The sequence below is a fragment of the Rhea americana genome, unplaced genomic scaffold, assembly GCF_003343005.1.
Source record: "Rhea americana isolate MKP2758 unplaced genomic scaffold, rheAme1 scaffold_135, whole genome shotgun sequence".
NCBI lineage: Eukaryota > Metazoa > Chordata > Aves > Rheiformes > Rheidae > Rhea > Rhea americana.
Genome location: NW_028185428.1, coordinates 1,407,253 through 1,412,199, shown reverse-complemented (window position 1 = coordinate 1,412,199; position 4,947 = coordinate 1,407,253).

Here is a 4,947-nt window from a genome sequence, read left to right as displayed (position 1 = left end):
GTACGTCACTTGTTTTCTATTCAGATTCCTCCTCCTCCCACATAAGCCTTTCCTTACCATACCAGCCATTGGTGAATGTTGCTGAGAAAATACACATTCAAGCAGCAGGAAAATAACTTCCCATAGGTGTATATTTTATATATGTGTATGTATCTGACACCTTTCATTCCAATATATGGCACCTTCACAAATACAGCGATTTTATTAAGTGAGTACCCCTGTGCCCAGTGCTATCATGATTCATTGCAGATTAATAGAGGCAATTAAACATAAGATTAAATTGCTTAAACCATTTGCTCTACTAAGCTGATCCTGGTGCTGAGTACTGTATCAGCGTTAATTCCCAAGAATCTTCCTTTGGAGACAGATATTTAATGATTTTGAGTATCAAATCCATGGTATCCCAGACTGGYAATGTAATGCCTGTAATCACGTTAAAATGCAACACTAAGCAACTCGCCCAAGGCTATTCAGTGAGTCACTGGCAGAGAAAGCAGAACTGACTTGCATTAGCTGCTCAAGCAGGCATGGACTCACTTGCAAAATTACAACGGGAGGGTTCGTCCCTGCCACTGGCTCCTCGGGTGTCTTGGGTTTTGGGCCATGTGTGTGGGGTTGCACACTGCTGGGCGGCTGCTGGGTGCTTGGGCAGGTAGCGGAGCAGCCGAGGGAGCTGATGCAAGTCTCCCGGCTCAGGGGGTTGTCSCCTTTCGGAGCTGCCTGCTTGGAGCAACAGCGAGATCGTGCATGAGAAACTGGGTAGAGAAAGACCCGTGGCGGGGAGTGGGGGGTCTAAGGAGGGACTACAGGGTCCAGGCACGTGCAGGGACTGAGTTTCTGCTTTCCGCCGCCWCTGCCCGGCCTCCCGCGCCGCGGGACTGCGAGCGGTCCGGGGCAGGTGGACGGTGTGCTCGAAGCGGGACCCGTGAGCAGGGCGGCAACGCAGGGACTTTTCTTACTCCTCAGTTACGTGCCCATCCCCTGGATGTGTCCTCAGTCAAAAGGCCCCAGTCACTACATTTTGCGCTCAGCACGAGGCAGCGATGCCCCGGACATCAGGCAGCAGGAGGGTTTTCAGCCCCTCTCTCCAGGAGTGAGACCCGAGTCCAGAGTCTCCTTCCCTGCAAGCTGGACTCGCCCTGCGCCCTCCTAATTCACCCACCTTGTTGCCTCTGACACAAGAATGTGGGGCAGCTTGAACTCAACCAGACCCTGGCAAAAGGGTTCAGTCACAGAATTTAAAGATGTAAAAACCAGTGTTTCCTTGTAGTATTTCTTTATTGTTCATATTCTGTTTGTTGTAGCCTTTCGTTGCTGGATCCCCTTTTCTTTCTTTTTCTTTCTCTCTCTCTCTTTCTCTCTCTCTCTTTCCTTTTTTCCTTCCTTCCATCCTTCTGTCCTCTCTTTCCTTCCTTTCCTCCCTCTTTTCCTTCTGTTTTTTGTGAATGTGGGTGTCTCTGTACAATCTGTCCAAATATTTACAAAAGGAAATGCTGGGTTGTGAAACTGAATTCGGAGAAAAAGTTACACATGCTGAAGAAATGCATCCAGCACAGTTTCCAAATTTTCCCACATGCATTTTTGTTCTCTGTCTCAAATCTCAAGGCTTGATCTTGCCTATCTTTATTCAGGCAAGCCACAGGCTGAGGGCAGAGAGGCACAGGCTCGGGTCAGGTCCGATGGTGCTGTAATCCTGAGTTCCCTGGAACGTTTCAGAACTGATTTTGGCCRTGGGTGACCAGTTTAAAAGCCTGAATAACCAGTTTTACTGGATAACCGGTTTGTGCAATGGGCCAGTTGCAGGGAAGGAGTTATCTAACCTTGTCCCCGAGTTGCTAACCACCTGGCCTCGGCGCTAGTCCGTGCGGAGGCTGTCCGTAGCCCTCCACCACCCTCACAGCTCAGCTTTAGCCCGGCAGGCCTGGGAGACCCACASGCTCCGAGAAAAGCTCTGAGGGCTCCTGTCCCACTGAGACAGARAGAAAACACTCAGCGATGACATTACGGAATGGGGGTGAAGTCATCTTCCCGAGAAGCCCTTAATCCTATGAGCGTGGGCTCAGCCTCATGGGGCTCTCACGGCATTTTGGACTTGCGAACGCTCTGGCAGAGCAACCAGGGAGCTGCAGGCTCCTAAGCCAGAGTTGAAGAGCCTGGAGACCAGCCAGCAGCGGGTCCCTAGGTGCTAAAATAAAAGCATCACCTCCCACCTCCACACCCAGGGYGCCGCACCTCGCGCTGTTGTTTCTATTATTATTATTACAATGACTTTGTGGCCAGAATGCAAACATGGATTTGTTTTGGAGGAAGGGGTTAATTTTGTATTTCCTGGCTTTTGTTAACAGGGGAAATCAGACCCTTAAGAAAGTCATTCAGGTCAGACTGAGCTCCTCTAAGTCACTCTTGTTTCGTGTTTTCCTTTCTTTCATTTTTATAGCACCTTATTCAAAAAAAAAAAATAAATAAAAAAATAAAAAAAGAGAGAGAGAGAAAAGGAGAAAAGCAAGGAAATAGCTAGTCCAGTATTATAAGTGATTAAGAAAACACTGCCCATGTAATGTATTTTTTTTTTCATTCTGATTTGCACTCGGTGTAAATAAAACTGGATTAGAGAGTCTCATAATTACATGGCAAACTCATCAAGGAGCAATTACTGCCATGGTGTACCCTCGTGGAGGCAGATTCTCCTCTCCCAGAGGMATCATCTGGAGGTCTCTGTGCTATCTCAGAGCAGTGGAAGTATCTTGTATATTTACAAGATACTTGTTATTTAATATTTGTATAACACTAGTTAACAACATGGGAGCACATTCTCACTTAGACGTGCGGATGTCAGGGCAATTTCTTTGGACTTGGGAGAAACTGAGGCTGACAAACCAGGAAAAAATACATCTCTTWGTTTTGTTGTGTGCGTGGGACACCAAGAAAAATTGAGGACAACAGGAAAAAAAATCAGTCAGACACTCATGGACGCCTGTGAGCTGGGCTGGGGTACGGGGCGCAGCACCGWTGGAAATAGAGTCTTTCCATTAAGGCATTCAAGCGAGGTTGTCCACGCACACTCCCGSGCATGGAGCAGGCAGGAGGAGCTCAGCACCCTGGGGATGTCGGTCGCCTGGATATGAATTTACAGACAGGTCACAGGCAGAGGTCCATGTCAACCCGGGGGAATTCTCTCTAGGAAAAGGTGACGAATAAAGTCCAGTCTCGCGGCTCTACAGGAGCCTGCGGCAAAACACCGGCGGCCAGTTGACCATTGCTAATTCCGCCCGGCGCAAGGGCGCTGCAGGCTGGTGTTCGGCAGGTCGCCGGCGGGGCGGCGAGAGCTTGGCCACGGCGGTGCCATGGCTGGGCAGGACCGGCCGGGAGCACGGCTGGGGATGCCCCGTGCTCCCGGCCCGGACCGCCGGTGCTGGCGCTCGGGCTGCCCCGGAGCTGCCCAGGAGCCCTCGCGGTGGAGCGGGCGGCAGCGCGGCGCGGTTATTTCCCGGTGACGCCGCGTGCGAGCCTTTCTCCCGCAATCCGTTTCTAACTCACTATTAAAAGMGCAACAATAAATAAAGCGAACGAAAAGCGCAAGCCCGTGTTTATTTTTAAGGAATGTGTTGAAAAAACAGATTTGCTGTGAGGCTGCAGTTCTGGCAAAAAAACAGAGCTCAGCAGAACCGAGGCAATTCTGCAATAAAATAATGAGCTGGAGACGGCACTGGCTCCCCGCTGCCGGCTCTCGGCCGCCTCTCTCCCCCTGCCACCCGAGAAGAGCCTGGAAGGCTCTGAAGTGTTCGACCGTCGGGCCGTCCGGGAAGAGAGCCGCACGGCTGCCAGAGGGCAGGGGCAAGGATGCTCTGGGACACGCAGGTGGGAGACAGAGGCGCAGGAGGGAAGGGGCCGGCGAGGAACYGGCGAGGAGACAGATGGGGAACTGCAAGCGGCGGTGACTGGAAGCCCTGAGTAAGAAACAGCCAAGTGATTTGGTAGAAGCTGATCGCCCACGGGGTAACAAAAACTTTTGGGAAGCGCTGATACACAACCAAAGCGGAAAAAAAAMCAGAACTTGCACTACTTCATTGCCAGTTACTTGGTAGCCCTAAATTCTGGGGAACTTTTCTATATGGAAATCCAAATTTGCGCAGGCTGTAGGTCTATTACATTTCTTTTACTTGCTATAAAACATGATGGGAACTGTTCTCAAATATGTGTTTATAAAAGTACATTCAAATATATTTATATACATCTATTTATGTGTAGCTATGTCTGTACATGTATATTCAGTTACACACGAGTATAAATACATGGGTAGGTATGCTTGCCTCTTTGAACGTGCATTTGATGAGAATAAGCACGTACACACACATCCCTAGAGCATCCCCTCACCCTGGTGCTTCTCCAGGGTCCTTCCTGCACCCTCAGCAACAGCGATTGTGGCAGAGGCTGGACAAGGACCAACATCGGGTGGGACAGGAAGGTGCCCCACCCCCACCCAGCCCGGGGAGCCAGCAGGCCTGGGGTGCGGGGCAGTGTGTGTGTGTGTGTGTGTGGGTGTGTGTGTGTGTGTGTGTGTGAGGGGTGTGTGTGTAAGTGTATTTTTATGTGTATGTGTGTATGTGTTGGGGGGAGAACACGCTGCAGTGTGTGACTATGCATGTGCATGTATGTGTACGTATATGCACGTGCACATATGCATATACATGTGGATGCATGTGTGTGTGTATGCATATATGTCTATGCATGTATATAGGATGTCTGCGTGTATACGTGCATATATACATGTATGTGCAGGTGTGTATTATATATGTGCGTGTGTGCACGTAGGTGCCTATGTATGCACGTATGTGTGAGCGGGCACATGCGTGTGTCCGTATGTGTGCGCGTGTAAAGATGTGTGTGCGCGCGCCCGTGTGCCGCCCGGGGGCCGGGGCGCGCGCGCGCGCCGCGCTCCGGCCGGCC